Source organism: Grus americana, chromosome Z (genome assembly GCF_028858705.1).
Source record: "Grus americana isolate bGruAme1 chromosome Z, bGruAme1.mat, whole genome shotgun sequence".
In the NCBI taxonomy this organism is placed as follows: domain Eukaryota; kingdom Metazoa; phylum Chordata; class Aves; order Gruiformes; family Gruidae; genus Grus; species Grus americana.
Genome location: NC_072891.1, coordinates 71,442,662 through 71,462,744, shown reverse-complemented (window position 1 = coordinate 71,462,744; position 20,083 = coordinate 71,442,662). Strand labels below are relative to the sequence as shown.

The 20,083-nt window shown below is 48.4% G+C and overlaps 1 protein-coding gene across 2 annotated transcripts in view; it reads left to right on the top strand.

The window, feature by feature from the left end:
• LOC129199898 (basic proline-rich protein-like) overlaps positions 1-20,083 on the top strand; it is a 37,749-nt gene that overhangs the window by 1,375 nt on the left and 16,291 nt on the right. The window lies entirely within an intron of this gene.

Sequence of the window (20,083 nt, the reverse complement as noted above, 5' to 3'; positions counted from 1 at the left end):
CCTGCCCATGTCTTGGTGCTTCCTGCCAGTTCTCCCAAAATTCACATCACCAGTGTGCTGCTGAGTCTATCTCTGGGAAAAGCTTCCCCAAAGCCCCCTTGGACGTTGCACAAATGGTGTTTAAGGGAGCAAGGGGAGGTGGGGGATGTTCATCCTAGTGAAACAGGGCTCCTTTGGAACTTTCCAACAAAGTTGTTTCTCTGCTTGAAGAAACATCAGTGTGTGTGAGGATCCATTTGCACACAGCAAACAAACCCCAGCCCTGGTTTCTAGCTAAATAAGGGGACCCCAGAGTCTTTGGCCACCTGCTTGTTTGTGCAGCTTCCTAGCGATCTGGGAGGTAGCAGAATAAACTGTGAAGCCAGCAGAATAAACCATGAAGTGGCACTCTCTGAGGACCCATGTGTGTGGTCCCAGTAGCTGGATGCAGACGCGTGGCAGTATTTCAAATTGCATGCTACAGAATTTGTGCTGAAAGAGAAAGCAGCCTCCATACTGACACATGTTCTTGAAGTACACAAAACACTAGGTTAGTATCCTGGAGGAACCAAGAAACCGACTCCTTCAACAGGAAAGGAGAGCCACAAAACTGCCTCTCCTGCAATGCTCTGCCCCCGGGCTCATGGGAATCTGTAGTTGGGGATGAGTTTTCCTATCAGATTGTCCAAGAGACAGTGCAATAGTTCAGTTACCTCTGGAGATGTGTCTCTCTGCGCCATGCCAATTCCGTGCCTCCAGAGGGCAAAGTCAGATCATGCTTCACTTTGCACTTGTAGAGGATGGGGAATGAGGTGTGCATGCGCTGAGGTGGAATGGTGTGCTCAACAACTGCTTTTGCCCTCCCTGCCGATGATGAAAATCCTTTTCCAAGAAGGCACTTTCCTTGGCAGAGCCCCACATGTGAGCAAAGTGAAATGGATACCTAAACAGCATGTGCTGGCTCTTGTCCCTTCTCTTATTCCTCATTGTGCAGGCTAAGCTGCAATGCCAGTATTTGTGAGTGAAGTGGGAGTGGCTTTAACATGGTGGCCTGGAAACTATCCTCAATCTGACATTATCATCAGACTATTTAAAAACATTTTCAGCTCTCCACTCAGGGAGCAGGAGTACATCCCATTTTAAGCATTGGTGTCTGAGTACCAGTTCCTCTGGGGAGGGAACTGTGGGGAACATGAAACTCAGAATCACCCAGGTGGATCTTAGACTGCAGATCTCCATCTATAAATCAAAGTGGTGCCTGTTGCTGAAGCAGAAGAGTTGGTGCTTTTCATGTTTGTGAACATCGTGTTTTCTCTTTTGATTCATCTACACTGGAGGAGGGACAAAGGCAAGTAAAATAGAAAATTTGTGCATTGATTAAGCATTTGGAGTTCATCATGCAATAGAAAATGTATGATATCCACAGGACTATCAGCCATACAAATCTATAGCTTGGACTTTCTTTTGGCCCTAGAGACAAAGTTTAGAGTCAGCATTTTTTCTGTCTAGATTTCCCAGCTCAGATCCTGCCTACACAGAGATCTGCGGCCTTCAACTGAGCAAAGTGCTCATTGATTTTGAGACCAGGCACTGCAGAGTGTATCCTGTACAAGGGCATTGTGCCTTGGCCTCTCGAGAATGGAGTTTGTTAGTACTGGTTGGTGCCAGAGAATTGCCCCAGCCAAAATCCCATCTGCTTGAATCTCCCACCGCAATTTCCACCCGTGGAAAAAAATCCAGTCCTTTAGGCTTCATTCCCCACTCAGTTGCTCCCATAATACAAACCGCACCATTGAGATCCCTCAAGTGTAAACTACTGGAGAGCCCTGCATCGGTCCCAGCTGGGAAGTGACTGGCAGAGCCGGGGCCCTGCTGCAGAGGAGCTGAGGAATGGTGTGCATGAGGTGAACATGGGCCAGGAGTGACTCTTGCAGCAAATAAGTCACACTTCGTGCTGGGTTTTGTGAGGAGGAGCACAGCTTGTCATGCAAATCTAGGTCTGTGCCAGCACTGCCTAAACAGCAGGTTAAACATGCAACCTCGCTGTGCAAACTGGCAACGAAAGTCTCATTTACCTAAGATATGGAGCCACAAACCGAAGCAGGAGAAAATGCTACATGTGACGTAGGCAGCAAGGAGCAGACACCTTCTGGGTGGAAGCAGAGTGTATCCAGCCTGAGCTGGATGGGCCATGACACAGTCATTTGTCCTCCTGCTGAAGCAGTTTTTAGAGCTGGTTTGCAAGAGAAAAACTGCCCTTTCTTGCCTTTGCACTGCCAAGAAATGACTGGGAGTTGAGCAGATCTGTCAGATGCTGTAAAGAGGAAGAGCTGACTTTTTCTGGGAACATGCAAAGCAGAGTCAGGCTGTCTTCTGTAAGCTGAAAGTCATTTGCTATGCTTGCCCTTTTTTTTTTTTTCTTTCAGGTGGTGTGAGGTTTGCATGGCTCTTGCTCCTCCTGAAGCCTGTGCATTTTAGCACCTCATGAAAATCTTCCGGATGGGTATCTTTGAATAGCCATCAGGCTGTGTTGGCATGGAAATAAGTCCTTTCCATTTGCCTATCAAATACTCTATTTGGCCAGTCATTCAACAGTTGCAAGAGATTTAATCCCCTCTAAGGGTGGCCTGGGTCTTTGGCATTCACACTCCCTGTAACAAGGTTCACCTTTCCCCTCCGAGTCTTCCCTGCCACTCGCAGCCTCCCATGGTCACTGCAGGCAGCTGTGTGCACAGCATGGTGTCAGCTTTGTGTATGGTTTCCTCTATTTGTGTCCTGGTGGGATAGCAGCAGTAAGGCTGTTGTGAAAGGCAGGGGGTAGGGAAACGAGCCAGCTGGAAGAATTTCTTCTGCATGCAGGGCCACCATCATTAGTGTTGCTCATGCCACTAATTTTGGTAGAGCAGATGAAGCCCATGCATGTGGGACATAGTGGTGGCTTGTATCTTACAGGATGAACATCTCTGTGCTTCCCAGGTGCCCTGCTGGGACCTGTCTGCTCTGCTGGCTCACAACTGGCATCGCTGCTGGCGGATGGGGCTCCTGCAAGGGGCAGATGGGGCTGGAAAGATCCTGAGGCTTGTGGAAGGGAAGGGTGGGTTGTCATCTGAAGCCAAATTTTGCTTGCTGGAGCACTAGTTCATCCCTCTCTGCAGCTGGTAGTGAGACCTGATGCTTGATAGAAAATGATAGGACGCAGCAGGTTAGAGAGATTTGTTTATTGCTTGCTTTTGAAGCTGGGAATTTTATTTAAGAGTAATTATTTAAGTTAATTGTTTTACTGTGAACAAAATATATCCTGCTTTACTTCAATAAGTTATTTTGAAAGAAATGTTTGTTTTCTTTTTCCTTTGTTGCAGACAGAACCACATTGCCCTGGACATCAGCTTTTTCTAACCAGCACTTCAGCATGGGATGGAGAGGGGACAGGTCATTTTGGCCCAACTGTAGTGTTAGGAGATTAATTTCCCAACAAAGGCAGGAGAAATTTCTTGGTGGTGTTCTTTGTTGGTAATGTTCTTCATGTTGCTCCACCCAAATATGGATATTTAAAAATCTTTAACAAATTGCAGTGGAGTTGTCCTATAATTTAGTAACCAATTTCCTGTCCTGTGACATGTTCTGCACTGTAGTCCTTGCAGAGTGGAGAGAGATTGGGAACACATAAAGCTGGGGAAGGAGGGGGAGGAGAAGCACCATGGAAAAGCAGGGAATGTGGAGTAGAAGGGCTGGGACTGGAGCTGGAGGAAGACAAAGAGCTTTTGCTGGAAGACTGGTTGGGAAGTTTGTTTTGTGGAGAAGATCCTGAAGGGATGGACAAAAAAAGCTGTGCCCACCAAACTGTATTCTCCTCCAGATCTTGGCCTGGAATCATAGACTTTCACTCTCAGCATCACTTTGGTACAAGCAAATGAACATGAAAAGTAATGTCACAGCTTTCTAGGACTGGTCTACACAGAGCACTAAAAACTAGTGCCGTAAGGTGCTCTGTTGGATTCTTTTCATTCTATTTTTTTCTTTAAACCAAGGAAAATCACTGATCAAACTATCATTAAGCATTATTAAATGAACCACATGTTGCCCTTCCTTCCCTGGAAACTGCAGCTTTCAGTGCACTCTGCACAACTCTACCTGATTAACAAAAATAAGATGTTTCAGTAGGTACGTCCAGGTACCCAGCACTTTTGTGTGCCAGGTTTCTGATGGTTTAAGGTTTTCTGGGGAAGTCCTCAGCAGCAAGGCAGGTCAGAGGCAGAGCTGGGAAGGCAGGACAGGGGGTCAAGGTCCACATTGGGGATTGCAGGGAGGGGCACAGGCACAGCCGCAGTGTGGCCCTGGGGCTGGAGGTGAAAGCCCCAGCTTGAAAGTAGCTCCCAGTTAAAGCTGAACAGCCTCACTGGGCTCTTTCCTGGCCTGGGGCACAGCCAGCTGGGTGCCTGGGATGGGCAGTGTACACTGAGCCCTGACCGGGGCAAGGAAAATTGTGCTTAAAATGGCATGTGTGCATGTGCTAGTGTGTGTGTGCATGTGCCTGTGCAATGCATAAAGCCCCGTTGAATGGTAAGTCACACCTGGCTATAGGGTGAATTGTGAGTACCACTGCCGTCAGTGACTTCAGATGTCAGGTAGACACTGATGAGGGATTGGTGAGACTCAGCGCTACCAACTGCTGTAATTCCATGTGTGAGGGATGTAAACAGCCTTTATTTACAAAAAAAAAAAAAAGGTGGGGATAATTTCAGCTTATTGGCACCAGCAGACAAAATCTGAATACTTTTACAAAGAGCTCCTGGTTCTTTCCCTCAGCCTTTTTGTTCTCATCACCACTCTGACCCTAGCAATCACCATGGTAATTACCAAGTAATGCCCTATTTATAAGTACCTACAGAAATTTGCTGGAGTTTTGCTTGAGCCCATAGCAAAATGTCTAGCCATAGATGAGGACGCAGGTTATTTTTCCAAAAGTTTTCTTTAACAAAAAACAGCAAAGGCTGTGAATAGCTGGAGTCCTGCTGAGGTTAACAGACCTGTGGGGATTTACACTAGATAAGCATCTGCCCAGCATTTACCCGAGGCCATACATGTTTCTAAAAGCATGTAGGTCATGGTAATCTGGATAGAAAGAAGTGTTTTAAGTTTCATTCTGCAATTAAAAATATACACTGTACTGTGTGTGTTTCCAGGGACAGCAAAAAGTTTCCGAAATCTCTTTTCATTTTGGACAGCCTGGTCTTAATTGTTCTGTGACCAGTCCATATTTCCTATGTGAAATCTGTGACATGGGACAGGTTTCCCAAAGGTATGGTGGGATCTCTGCACTCTGGGCTTTTTAGAATGTGGATGCCCATTGCTGATCTAACTTGGGGCATAAGCCTGCTTTGAGCAAAAGGCTAGACCAGAAACCTTGTCATTTCTGCAGTTTTCTCTGTTACTGTGGGAGAAACATGATTTCCAGGAGTTTCTGTGAAGCCAGCTCAAACCTTTTCAGCGGTATAGGAAAATGACCCATGGACACAAGCAAAATGACTTCTCAGAATGCCGGGTGCTCAGATCTTATTTCTCCCAGCAGGCTATGATAGTTTTGCTAATGCAGTTTGGGCCTTTATATGCAAATCACAGATTTACCACCATGACAGACCATTATCAGAAAACAGATCTTCCCCAAGCTATTTAAACAATCACTTCCAGGATCATGTTTTGGGCAGGGAAAGAGAAGGAGAGTGGCACCTTTTCGAGGCGTTCAGGTTTCCCTCCTTCTTATTCCACGGTGAGACAATGCAATTTGCTATGTTAGAGTGTCTTTATTACTTTAAAAAATAAAGAACAAGGGTAAGGTGGAAAATGAAATGTGAAAATACAAAGAAAATGTATTTTTTCCCGTAATGTGTTTATTTAGATGTGAACATAAGAAAAGGTCCATAGGGCAGGGACACGCTAAAATCTCCTTCCAGCAATTAGATCCTAGAGCAGAAGACTCTCTGGCCTGAGCCTTGTGCTAAACACAAGAGGTACGGGACTGACCTCGGCAGTCAGCAGAGAGAGGGGGCCTCCAGAAGGTACCTCCACCCAAGGGCAGGAGGACCAGAGTTGGGCTCAATCCAGCCCCCCCCAATGCTCAGACAGCAACACCCGGGGCAGTGCACCCCATGGGCAGCTCACGGGGCACCTGATCCTTCTTGGGGGTCCTCACAGGTGATCCTCAGGGACCCCCCTCCAAGGTGAGGAGCCAGCCAACATCCCTGCATGTACCATAGCAGCAAGGGGGAGTGACTCACAGGAAGGGGGGCGACTCACAGGAGGGGGGCACTGGTGCATCCCCTTTGCTGTCTGTGGCTGCCAGCCTGCAGCTGTCAGCAGCGCGGTGCTGCGCAGAGGGCTCAGTTACCCCGGTAAGACGGGGTGGTCCTTGCTGGTTCAGTGTAAATAGCTGAGCACTGGAGGTAATTTCTTTCAGTCACTTGTTACACAGCTTTATTGAATGGGGAGTGTCAATTTTTTCTCTTCAGAACTAGTCTGGGCAACACTGACAGAGGAGTTGAAAAATAAGAACTAATCCTCCAGGAATGACTCATTCTGGCATAGGATTTGCAGAGCGCGATGAGAAGTTCAGGTAAAACAAAGGGAAATAGAGGCCATAGTAAAACTCTGTGGTTTGGAGCACGACAGTTTAACTGCTACAGAGTCAGAGTTGGAAACCCCCTCCCAACAAATTGCTCTACTCAAAACCTTGGCAATGTCTAGAGCAAGTCAATATTCGAGCACACTTGTGCCAGAAACAGAGGCTCTTTCCCATGGGAGCTGTAGATTGGATTGCTAATTACCATGGGACTGGAAAACAATTATTATTATTATTATTTTTAATTAAACACAAATAAAACAATGGATGTCCCTTTAAAGTTTAACTTTGAAATATTTTCTGCATTTTTTAGCAGGGATTACACTGGCCAAGTCCAAACAGAGCAGCACTGGAGTTTTGACAAAGATTTAATGTTATTTGCAACCAGATTTCTCCAGCAAGGACAACATGGTAGTTGGGGTAAAAGCACAAGCCCAGCCTAAATATCTGGGCTGGGGAAAGGGAGGTTGGATTTCTTGAAGCTAGAGTGGACACAGAAGTAATTTTTCTCTGCATCTTTTGGCAAGTCTTTTAACTACTTTAGCTTGCTTTCTTCACCTGAAAGCTTTGTAGACACATCCAACCGGTTGCAGAGAAGTAGCTCAAGAGAGTTCCCCTCCAGAGTGTGGATTAGAGATGGTAATTTTTCCATTATTATTTGAAATCTTTCACCGTATAAGATAAAGATTTTGGTGTGGTAATGGCATAAAGCAAAAGCATCATGGAATCACAGAGAAGAGGACACTTTTCCATCCCTGCCTTTTCCATACCTGTTTATTACTAGAGATGTGGCACTTGCAGAAAACTTGTGCTCAGATGAGGTGATCACATAAAAAACATCATATGCTATGAGGTATGAAACACTAAGAAGTTTTAAAGGAAGTTATTTCCAAAATGGCCAGAACATTAGCAGAAGTGCTGCAGCTTTTCAGTAGATGCAGGTCCTGTTCTGCAAGCCAGGAGGGGAGAAAAACAGTTGGCCTTTATGGATGAGCTGAGACCTGGTAGACCTCTTGGTGCTTACAACCTGGCAGCAGTGAAATGCTGGAGTCCCTGCAGCAGGGCTTCCGCAGAGACACAGTTAGTGTCTCACTGCTTTTTAGACTTCGCTGTGGGCAGACATGAGCTGCAAAAGGGTCTCTGGCAGCAACAAATGGGACAAGGCTTGCTGGAGCTGTAAGACTACCCTGGACTTGGTGGGGACGTCCTGAGCGGCTCAGGCCAGGCAAGGCCGGTGCGGGCTGCCGTGCGTGCCCGTGCATTCCCCCACGGATTAGCCCTGCAAGGAGTGTGGTGCCGGAGGAATGTCTTCCCGGTGCAACCTGAAACCCATGGTCTGCTACAGCCTGAAAAGCTGGGTGGGTCGTGGCAGCTCTGGCTGTGCTGTGATCCTTTGGTCCTGGGTTGGGGCTGTGTCACGGAGGATGCTCTCCAGGTGTCCAGACTCTGGGGGGACCTGGACCAGAGTGGTGGCCTTGCATGCTGTGTGGCTGGGCTGGAAGGACCATCCCCCAAGAGCGAGGGACCCTGTGTGAGGGCACTGCCAGCAGGATCAGATTTGTCTCCTGGTACGTTCTGCTGATGTCTGCAGCACCAAGGCTCACCACCACTACAGAGTGAACTGGTTGGCTGATTATGGGGAAATGGGTTTTAATTTCAACACCCTGGGGCTTGAGGGTCCTCTCCTCTCCCTCTTATGTCCAGCTGCTTGGCACAGCTGTCAGTGTAGACGCTGACCGAGCTCAGGAGCCACCAGCACCCTTATCGGTGTGGCATCAAGAGATGTGTGCTGCTGTGTGCCCTTTCCTACAACACCCCTTGGGCAAAGAGGGTCGTCACTGTGGCCAAGAAAGCAATGTTAGCTCATGTTGCTGTTTTAAGACCAGCTAGCGAGTCCGAAATAAAACTCAGTCAACATCTGATGCTTGTCCCAACTTCTTCCATCACAGAGTTCAGCCTGTCAGCTCGGTCAGTCAGGGGACTGACCACAGCTGGCTTTCTGATCCCGAACCTTCACCTAGCCCCAGGTGCCACGCAGCTTGCACGGCAGTCAGGTGGTGCTGCCTCACCTCTCCGCGAGTGACGGATGTTTCCGCACTGCGTGAGCCTCCGGGGCCGTGGCTGGGTGTGGAGAGAAGCGTATCTTGCAGGGCTGCTGTGCACAAAGCTGTTTTCCAATGAGCTCACAGTGGGGTCAGCGCCAGAACGAGGGCAAACAGAGCGTAAAGAGGGTTTGTGCCCACACACTGGCCCGATGCAACCTGTATTTGGTAACTGGGATTTAGCTCCTGATCAAATTCCTGCCAGATTATTGCTCAACCTCCTTGTAGGGGCAGCAGCTGTGTGTGACAGGTGAAGGCATTTGGCCTGATCCAGCTACCAGGTGATATCTTCTTGGGCAGCAGTTGCTTTGGGGTTTGCTCCTGCTCCCTGTCTGGAGGCACTGCTAGACCCTGCTGCGATGACCAGGGGTTCTGTCCCCTTACAGGCAGTTCAGCAGGACAGTCCTGGCAGCACCCAGCTTTGCACGGGGCTAACTCAGCAGATTGCTTGTCCCGCTGTGTGGAGCAGAGACGTAGGAGCTAGTCCAACATTAAATACACTGGGAGCCTGAGGCTCAGAGCTTACTTGTCCTCATGCTTGACGGAGCTGGATGAGATCTGTCTCAGCTGCCCAGCTCCTGTCTGGGCAGCTAAACACCAAGGCAGAGTCCCAAATAATAGACTGGAGAACTTGTGAGATGGAACGCCACACATCTGGCTTATGACCTGGCTGAGACCATCGCCAGCTCTTTGTTTGTTGCAAAGACCTGGGGGCAGGTGAGCCTTCAGACCTCTTCAGAAGGAGGTGGGAAAGGAAGGAAGTAAGCTCTGAAGGCACTGCAGAAAAGCCACACCAGACCCGGAGAGTGCCATTTCCATCATGGGTTGATAGGAGGAACAGAACATGGTCCTTCTTTCCCTGTAACACAGGACAACAGCCGTTGTCTGAATTTGGAGTACCCATCATCACAGGTGGCCCTGGGACCTGCGGTGACAGGACCAGCTGGACTGAACTGCCCCCTGAAGTCCCTGGCCCCCCAAGCCTGCCAAGCACTGTCAAGAGAAATGGAGGCTGATTCATACTGCTGTGTAGAACAAAACCTGGTAGGGCTGGGGGCACGGCCACAGAGAGGCTGAAGCAAGGGACCAGCATGGTCCCAGGGGTGTGAACTGACCTCAGCCAGATCTTCTAGGGACAGAGTGCTGTTCTATTGCTCTGCCCTCATTCCTTCGCTGTTAGGAAATGGTTCTGCATCAAAAGCATGGCATCACCTTCCCTTCTTCACCCTACCTTCCCCCTCCTGCGAACCAACAGAACAGCAATGGCTATGGGATTGGGATGAACGGTTTTCCATCTCCTGCATCTTATGCTCCAGGGAGCCTGAAATCTGTACATTTTCATTTCATACCCTCAGCCAATTCCTGGCATTATCCTGGGCACATATTCCCTTTGTTCAGCTCCTGTTTCCTCTCTGTGAACCAGGGATAATGGTATTCCATGTCCTTCCCCAGCAAGGTCTGGCACATTTGGCAGGTACTAGGTAGGAAATATCTGAATCCAAACCTCAGCACTGACTCATTACCACTCAGGCCCTTAAAATGTTCCCGTGCAGCGGACTTTTCTCCCAGAACCTTTCCCAGCCTTCTAGGCATTGAGCATAAACGGCACAGTGCCGGAGCAAGATGCTGTGCCTTTCCTAAATGATGCCTGAGGTTCTTCTCAATTTTTTTTGGTTTTCATCATATTCCATTTCTTTGATTTTTTTTTTTTTTGTTGTTGGTGGTGTTTGTTTATTTGTTTTGGAAGCCTAGAGGGCTTTCAGGAGGGGTCACTTAGGGAGAGAGGCAGCAGAAAGACAGACGTTTCTTTCTGGTTTTATTCTGAATCAGCGTAGGAGGTTTGGTGTATAGATTTATGGAAAGACTGAGGATCTAAGTCTGCTGCCCAAACACCTCTCTTGGCTCAGCAATGGAGGCGCCTGAAGCTCATAGGCATGTCACTTCTCCCAGGCAGTATCTATACTACTGTGTAGGGCAGCTCTTGGGCAGATGGAGAGCAAATTACCACTGCTTCCAGAACTGGACCTGAAGTGGGAAAGACCTTCTGCTCCCAGTGCTCAGAGCAAGTTCACTGGGGGTACGTGGCGCTGGCAGACCCCAGGCCTCCCTGCCCCCAGAGCCTGCAGGGATGAGGACAGGAAGACACGCAGGCTTCCAGGGCTCCTGGCCCCACAGGTGGGCTGTAGGTAGGATGGCTGGCAGGTCCTATGGCCCCTGGGGTCCAAGTGGAACCAGGGCACAGGGCGGTGACCAGATTAGCAGCAGCACTGAGAAATATGCACCTCTATGTGCAAGGGTGAGCCCAGCAACATGTTCTGCTCTTGGCGTTGAGCAGGGGTGGGGGATGGCAGCTAGGACTGCTCTGGACACTCAGTGACCACGGTGGCAGATGCCCAGTCCCTTTAGGGCTTGGAGTGGTACAGGAGTGGCTCTCCTGGATTGGCCAGCATCATCTCCCTGACGGGTGTGAGTGTCCACCGCAGAGGAGCAAGAGCCAGGCCATCCCACCATGAGCTGTGCTACATGCCATTCTAGGGCTGGGAGAGCCCCAGTCTCCACTCAAAATAGCACGGGACTCAGAGGGTCATTGGGCAGACACTGTTGCTCGTGCCAGAAGGGGTCCATTGTGCCTGTCCTGCTCCAAGGACTTCTGGAGTGCTATTACACGAAATGGCCAATGCATAAAATGCATAAACACTCCTCTGAGCAAGAACACAAGTGATGCTGACCCTTGGTCCCTCTTTCTGGCCCATTGATCTTTAAATAGCTTAGCCTTAGCAGAAAGGGCTCAGACACCTCCTCCCCATGCCCTCCCACTCACAGGGCAGCATGTAGCCCAGAGGACCAGAAATTGCTCTGCAGAGAGAGGAGGTGTAACCCGTCAGGGTCTCTTCCTCAGGCAGAGGAGGGGTCGGCCTGGGGAGCTCAGCTCACTGAATGCTGGGCTTGGGAGGGAGAGTCCTCTGCCTTTACAAGAGGAGGGCATGGTGTCTGTGTGGCAGGATGCAGGTTTCCACTGTGAACCCCGCTCCTAGTGCTCCCCGTTGCCCAGCAGAGGCTGGGTCCATTCACGTCTGATCACACCAAAAAGGGCCAAAGGTCCAGTATGCAGCTCAAGCACAAGGTGACCTCGCAGTTGCAGGAAAAAAAAAGGTTGTTTTGGGAGCTGGGCTGGACTCTGACAGGGGAATGTATTCACAGATCAGCACCTGAGTGTCCTCACTGTGTTCATGCTTGATTACCAGCAGGCTGCTGAGTAACTTCTGGGTAACAAGAAACAATATTCCCCGAATACAGCCCTGCAATGACTCATGAGAAGAACTCTTATCTTCATCTTTCGAAAGCTTTAGTCATTTTGATGAAGAAACAACTTCCTGCTGGCTGGATGGGCGGCTACCCAACACAAACGGCAGATATTCAAAGAGAAGAGCCTGTGATCTATTCAGTGGCTAAGGGCTATTCTTCAGCCCAAGAGCCAGGATAATCCTAGGTGGGAACATCTGCAAAAGGGTCAGCTGTTAGAGGCATTTAAGTGCCTTTACTTTGGTATCTAGAGACCTGCTGGGAAGCTGAACCCTATGGAAGACCTTCAGTGACCTCTTTCACAAGTCTTGGGGGTAGGTTTCTAAATCACTGAGGCACGTCTGAAGGCTTCACTCTCTGTTTTCTTCATCACTGCGTTTTCAAACAATTGCATCCTTGTCACACATTTGTCAAAGAGAAAGGGGGAGATGAAGAAAGAAATTTCAATAGTCTCAGGGTTTTGCTTACAGCTGCGTTAATGCTGAATAGCACGCGGAGGTAGAAGGGATATCCTGAACAATGTCTGGTCTCCGGGCAGAATCCGTTTCCCATGACAGTGCCTTTCTGAAGCAGGAATGCCAGCATGAAGCAAAACTTATTAAAGTAGTAAAAGAAGAGGTCTCTATTGTGTCCTGTGTGACAGAATAATCCTCCCTCAAGAACAGACTGCTGTCATTTTCCCTCCCATCTGTGAATTTTGGCTTCAGTCAACTTTGTGATTTTCACAAAGTATAAAATTAAAGTCCTAAGCCTTAAAAAGCAACCCAGCCAACCCTGCAGGATCTTCCTGCAGACATGTCCATGGCTGCAGATGCAGTTTTCCTACACGGATTCTAAAATGTCTGACTGCATTGAGCTGAAGTAGGGTTCCCTGTTAGGACATATACTTGGCAGAAAGAAACACTTTCCACATCTCCATCTGTTCCACTGGCTAAACATCATTCTCCTTTTTCAATGCTTTATTCACAGGTTACCATTCTCCTCCTGATTTCTCTTTAAAGCTTTCCTCTCTGAAGTACCTGTGAAAACCCGCAGACAATAATTTAGACTTATTAGGTCAGTAATGCTGTCTTGCTGATGTCTCCCTTTCTTCAGCTCCTTGTGCCCTGTACTTGTTCCACTTTTCTCTTCTGTGTTTGTACCCTGGACAAAAGTGTCTCAGCTCACAGCTCAGCCTCTTAAGTGTTGTATTAATGATTAATCACAAGTGTCATCAGTATTGTCAACATCTCTATACAGGAGCTGAACACACCAAATAAAAGTGAAACAAGGTCTCAGCAGGGAAACAGGGCTGTTCCTTTCCCCCATTTTCATTCAAAAAGCTACTGAGTTTTTTTGTTTGTAGGCATGTAATTCCAGCAACACGCATCGGAAACAGGGTGTCTCCAGAAGCAGCCCTGGGAGGTCTCACCAGTGAGTGCAGCACTTGAAGCTCAGCATGGACACTGTTCAGGTCTTCTCCTTCCCACTCAGAAGCAGATCATGAATGCAGTTTTGGGAGCCCCTTTGAGTTCTGAGGAGCCCTACAGCCTCTGGCTGCAGGCTCTTCAAGTGCACCAGCAGCAGGACTGGGTCAGCCAGAGCACTGGATGGCACTGGGTAAACCAGAATCCCAACCAAAGTGATGCCCAAGCATCCTGCGCTGCTGCAGTTGGACAGGCAATCTTGGGGCCAAGGCATGGAGAGGTTCAGATAACAGGCTTCTGCTGCCGCTGCTGAGGGGTACCAACAGACTTGTCAAGGGCAAGGCACTGAGCAAACCATTCAAGCTTTGAGGTTAGCAGAAGGTTGGACCAGAGACCTCCGGTAGTTATTTTCCTCATAAATCTTCCTGTGATCTGGTGACAAAAAATCTTAGCAGGACCAGCAAGCATCTGTGTGAATGCTCTGTCTGCATATTTGTGTTCTTTTCACTCAAAATACGGTATTTTCCCAGTGGCAGATGATGCTTTCCTATTGGTGGAAGCAGGCATGGCACGTTTTCTTCATGCAGTCGAGCAATTCACTCCTCCTCTACAGTGCCAGGTTCACTCCTGACATGGCTCCTGTCCCTAGCAGGTTGGTCTCTCCTCCAGGCTCACAGATGTTGTTGCCATGTCCTGCTGAAACCACCATCAGCCACGTGTCAGCCACTGCTGCGACTGCCTGAAGAAAACCAAATGCAGGTAAAAGGCACTCTCCGAGCACACCCACCGGCATCCATATAGGCTTTGGGCAAAACCCATTTGTCGTGTTTTGACTGGAATAAATATGAAATACTTGCTGTCTGTGCTGGTGATCAGCTGTCTCTTGAGAAGACAAATACTGAGAGCATTATGAAAGCAGACCAGTAAGACAGAAGTTGCTATTTGTAATATGACTGTGTTTCTGCCATTAAAGGAAAACCAGTTTATTTTTTGGGGGGATGGGGAAAATCATAGAATAGAATCATAGAATCATAGAATGGTTTGGGTTGGAAGGGACCTCAAACATCATCTAGTTCCAACCCCCCTGCTGTGGGCAGGGACACCCTCCACTAGACCACGTTGCCCAAAGCCCCATCCAACCTGGCCTTAAACACTTCCAGGGAGGGGGCATCCACAACCTCTCTGGGCACCCTGTGCCAGTGCCTCACCACTCTAACAACAAAGAATTTCTTTCTAACATCTAATCTAAATCGACCCTCCTTCAGCTTGAACCCATTACCCCTTGTCCTGTCACTACACTCCCTGATAAACAGTCCCTCACCAGCTTTCCTGTAGGCCCCTTCAGGTACTGGTAAGCCGCAATTAGGTCCCCACGGAGCCTTCTCTTCTCCAGGCTGAACAACCCCAACTCTCTCAGCCTGTCTTCATAGGAGAGGTGCTCCAGCCCTCTGATCAGCTTTGTGGCCCTCCTCTGGACTCGCTCCAACAGGTCCATGCCTCTCCTGTACTGGGGGCCCCAGAGCTGGATGCAGTACTCCAGGTGGGGTCTCACCAGAGCGGAGTAGAGGGGCAGGATCACCTCCCTCGACCTGCTGGTCACACCTCTTTTGATGCAGCCCAGGACACGGTTGGCTTTCTGTGCTGCAAGCGCACAATGCCGGCTCACGTTGAGGTTTTCATCCACCTAAGTCCTTCTCCTCAGGGCTGCTCTCAATCCAAATGACAAGTCTGGTACTGCTTTTAAACAGTCTTCTCTGGAGCGGAGCATCTCTCCAGGACCCCAACCACAGGGGAAAGGACACACGTAGGGGAGGCCCAGCTGGTGGGATCCAAGCCCTCAGCTCAACAGACTGCATAAAGGACCCCAAAGACAGGGATTTTTAACTTCACGTGCCCAGGATGAGCCCAAGCACTGGACACCAGCCACTGCAGAGAAGAGTGTGTCAGAGACAACCTTGGGACCTGGCCAGGCTCATGTGAGGCCCCAGCCCAGGGAACACTGGGCAGGTGGGTGCTTCTGGTGTCATCATGTTCCTGTCTTGTGAGATCAGGTGGGAGATTTGGTGGAGCACAGAGAGAACCTACCATGTCAAATACCAATGCCAGTGCTGGTGGGACCTTTGCTTTGCTGGTAAATGCTATCCAGACTTGGGTCTGGCACTGGAGGCTTAAGTGACTTGTTACAGCCTTTGCACACAAGCAAAAGAATTCCTTGTAACTTTACAAGCTACACAACTCCAAATCTGATGACAGCTCTGCACTGATTACTTAGAGGTTTCTTGCATTTTTGAGACAGAAGTCTGTCAGCGAGGAATCAGACCACGGATGACTTGGTTACTAGTTCATCAGTAATTTAATTATGCAGCCTTAAGATTCAGATTGTCTCTTTTTGAAAGATCTGGTCTAGCTGAAGCAGATGGGTTTGGTAAAGGTGGTACTGCACTGCAGTCAAAGCCTGTCCATATAGTTTCACATATAGTGACACTCCTATGCAAACCCCTTTGTTGCACACAGGAACACCTGATGGCAGAAAAGCAGGGTCAGCACCCTAGCTGGAGTTTCCAGATGCACACTTTGGCCAGTAAAGGTGGCAAATTAAATTATTTCTTGAATGTGATCCAAACTGACAAATAGCTTTAATTGAAAAGAGGGGAGTAAATGTTCCTGAAAGCGGAAACAACGCATTTTGACATTTTCCAAATGAACTCCTTTGCTTCCTTTTTTCATGAGGAGCTTTCCATTTGAAACTCACTTCAAACTGGGTTTGTTTTTTGTTTTAAATGAGTGAAAAGCCTCTAAAAGGAAGAAAGAGGGAGGTTTCTCTCTGGTCTAGAGGTGGAACCAATGCTCTGGTTCACCCACTGCCATGCACAGTCAGAAACTTGCCCTCCCTGGGCGTTTGCACAGTGTGAACAAGTCTTCTCTTCACGAGGAAGACGGAGCTCAGGAGAAGCAGGGTGATAGGCACACCACGTCTCAGGCAGGGTCTTGTAGAAATCATTCTTTAAAAACCCTTAAATTGCTAATTTCTTTCAAGTGTGGAGGGATGTAGTTTCTGATTACAATCCCGCGACTGTTGTAATGTTGTTGCAAGGAGGCTGGTCTGTCTGTACTGAAGAGCCAAACCATGATCCTCTCTTAATTAGAGCTGCACAGAGAGGACCACCCATTCCCATGGCTACCTGTGACCTATTAACTCTCCCAGCTGTTGCTCCCCTGTGGGCTGCTCAGGTGGTTTCACTGAGCCCTTCTTATGCATTTCAGTGAGTCCCCACTGTCCGAAAGTTGCTGACGGTTGTGCATCCTCCTTGTGTGGGATGTGTGGCACAACACTGTGTGTTTGCATAGGTACCACTCCGCTCGTGCCTCTATCAGCTGTAAACTTCATCAGAAACAGCACCTTCTCCTAGATCTTCAGCTACTTTGGAGCGATATGCTGAGAACAGATGCCTGCTGGATCTGTGTCAGGAATAGTCAGAAATAGGACTTTCCACAGAGAGTTATTTTTTAACAGTTGCTTGCTTTTTAATCCATGTGACAAGTACATCACAGATCTTCAAGGGATAATAATTAGGCACCTAAAATGAGATTAAGTGGAAGATGCTGGCAAAGCCATTTGACTGCTATAATTACCATCCTCCTGTTTACACTGTGCCTTTAGCTGGAGTTTGGGCAGGACTGGTGAGAATCCAGGATCACTCATGGGTGTAAATTAGCATGAGTCACATTTCCCTGGTTTCCTGCATGGCTGCTGCAGATTTCAGATGGAAGCCAGGCAGAAAGGGGAGGAAGCTTAGCACTGCTTCCTCCAACCAGGATCTCTTCTACAGTCAGAATGTTTCAGCATTTTTGGGGCCGCTCATATGTCATTGGGGTTGTTGTAGGTCTTCACACATGATCTGCGGGCCGCCTTCGCTGCAGTATGAAATCTGCAGTTTCTGCAGTTTCTTTTCAAAGGATGGAGAACCCATTATTCCCAGGATGGGAATAACCTCAGGTAGCACTTGCTTGGCTCAGTCTACATGTGTAAAATGTCATGCATCATGATGTAAGAAATATCAAATACAATTTTCTTAACAGAGTTAGCCCACTCTGACAAACATGTCACATGATATGACAGGGTGACGAGATGGAAATTATAAGCTATAAATTATAGCTTCCAATTTCTTTCATGCTAAGATGCAGTTTAGTTTAAAAGGAGATCGGGCCATAGTGCATGGATATATAGTCCCCATGCTACCATCCTAAGGGTATTGCGTGGGTGCACAGCAACGGGATATAGCTGGGGAGGCAGTTCTTAAAATCAGTGGACTTACAGCACTGATGTGAACAGCACAAGTCTGGTGCCAAGCTCCACCTGGGACTTGTTAGACCTGGGTTTAACAGATATACGAGTCCTCAAGATTTGTCCAGTAAAGTATGGAACTGGAAAAAGAGGCCTTGACTGGAAAAACTGAGATGTCTGACAGCCTTTTCAAGAGTGAGAGTATGTGAGCAAGCAGAAGGGATGACTGCACATGCATGGGTGTGTGTGCATAAATTTTCCATTTACATAAGGACTGTTGGCAAAGGCTCTCTGGGCTTTAAAAGGAGAGAGACCCAAAAGCTCAGATGATGTATGCTGGAGAGAACAGAAAGGAGCTGGTGGACAGGCCTCAAACACATGCAGTGTGTTTAGCTTGTCATCGTCGTTTCTGGGGCTTTTCTGTTATGAGGGGAGAAATCTTGGGAAACAGAAGAGAGCTTGTGCTTGTGATAACATGTAAAAGTAAAAGCCAACTAGATGTACTGAACCTTTGCCTTGGGTGCAAACCACCTAAATTTAAAAAAAAAAAAAAGTTAAATAATCTGTTCAATACACACTTTGTGGCAGCAAGGATTGCTGTGTGTGCCACTGTGCTGAGAGAGTTGGAGAAACTGGCAGCAAATCTGCAGTGACCAGCTAGAGCAGCAACCTGGGATAGGACAGCATCCTGTCCCAAGGAGTCCAGGGAAGCAGGCGAGGGCAACTTGGAGTTATTAAACTTATGAGAGGGCTTGTTACTCATTGTGTCCTGTCTCTCTGTTGTCCACTTCCTCTTGTCTTTTCTGGAACATGGTGCCATAAAGACTTTTGAGTTTAATTTCCCTAAGCCTCTGAGTGGAGACAGAAGCCAGCATACATCAACAGTCCTAAAATCTGACCTTTCTTGGTGCTGCTGCAGTGTCAAGAGCAAGTGCAGAGATGCCAGCTGCTGGGTGCTCCACACATGAGGGCTGGGGGTGCCAGCTTACTCACGCAAGGCACTGGATACCTGGGAGTCCTCCACCAGGACAGGCTCTGCTGCAAGACAGCATGTGCTGAGCCCAGATGTCCCATTCTCCATCTCCAGTGCTGTTGTATCCCTTTTATCTGCCACCCCAAGGAAACCACAAAATGATCCCCAAACTACTTCCAGGTTCTGTCTCATGGGGCTGAGATCAGAACACGTTTCAGCTTAACATCCTGCAGCTTTCTTTGCCTGGCTTCTCTCCCTAGGAAAAGGGGAGGAACAGATATTCAGATAGGTCTAGGAAAGGCTCAGGGGGAAGGGGAGAAACCAATCACTTTGGCGAGAGGGGTGTTCCTTTCAAAAATGGCCAATCCTTTGTTAAAAGGTGGGAAAATTTGGAGGTGTGAGGTCTTTTTCTTGAAAAATAGTTGAGAAATTTTGTGCAGGATTTGTTAAAAGTTATTTACGGTTGAAAGACATGTTTTTAAAGAATAAGAAGAGATCTTCCACTGAAAAACCTGAAGCTCAGATGCAGGCTTACACACCCATAGACAGCTGCTTCCCAGTGGGCAGAGCTAGCTGTGGCCAGGTACTGCCAGATGACATCCCGATAGAGCTGCGCGCCACTGCGCACAAGGACAGCTCACACACCCTTCTGCATGAAAGGATTCTTGCATGAGCCGTTCCTCCAGCTTGCTGGTAAACTCACAGGCACAAAAGACAGATGTATTGAGAAATATGCTGCCAGTGATAGCCCTGTTTACTGCCAAACCACCTCCATAAGCCTCCAGAGCCTACCAATGCCATCCCAGCCACGCTTGGAGATCTCTCACTTCGACTTGTCTGCTTGCCTCTGCCCTTCCAGAGGTGTGCAGTGACGACACCACTGGCCTGTCTGCTGCTAAAGCCCCATCCCTCCAGCATCTGGTCCCCATGGGTCCTTCCAAGAAAGAGGACTTTATACACAGTTCCCTCTTGAGGAGGCAGGGCAACCCTGGCCCCTCTGCCAGCTCCTTTAACACCACATAAGCCCATGAGGGGCTCACCTCTGCACTGAAGTAGTCTGTGGGCTCTGAGACTTTTCAAATAGCAGAGGAACACAAGCACACACCTACCACAAGGTTTTCCATTGAGTCAGTTAGCTCAAACAATGACTTTTATCTGTGCTCTCTGCAGTAGACCCAAAACCTGCCCAGGCTTCCTGATTTTCATTTTCCCATGTCATTCCCATGCAGCCCACTGTAAGCTCAGTAGGTCCTTCCCAAGTCTATAGACATTTCTTGCCCATCCACACTCAGCAGCTTCATCACTGCCTTTCCTGCTCTGCAGACCTCCCATCTGTCCCTGTTTTCCCTTGCCTTTCATGACTCTTCCCACCTGCTGCAGAGCATGGGGAGATCACCAGCAGCTGAGGTCTTATCCAAA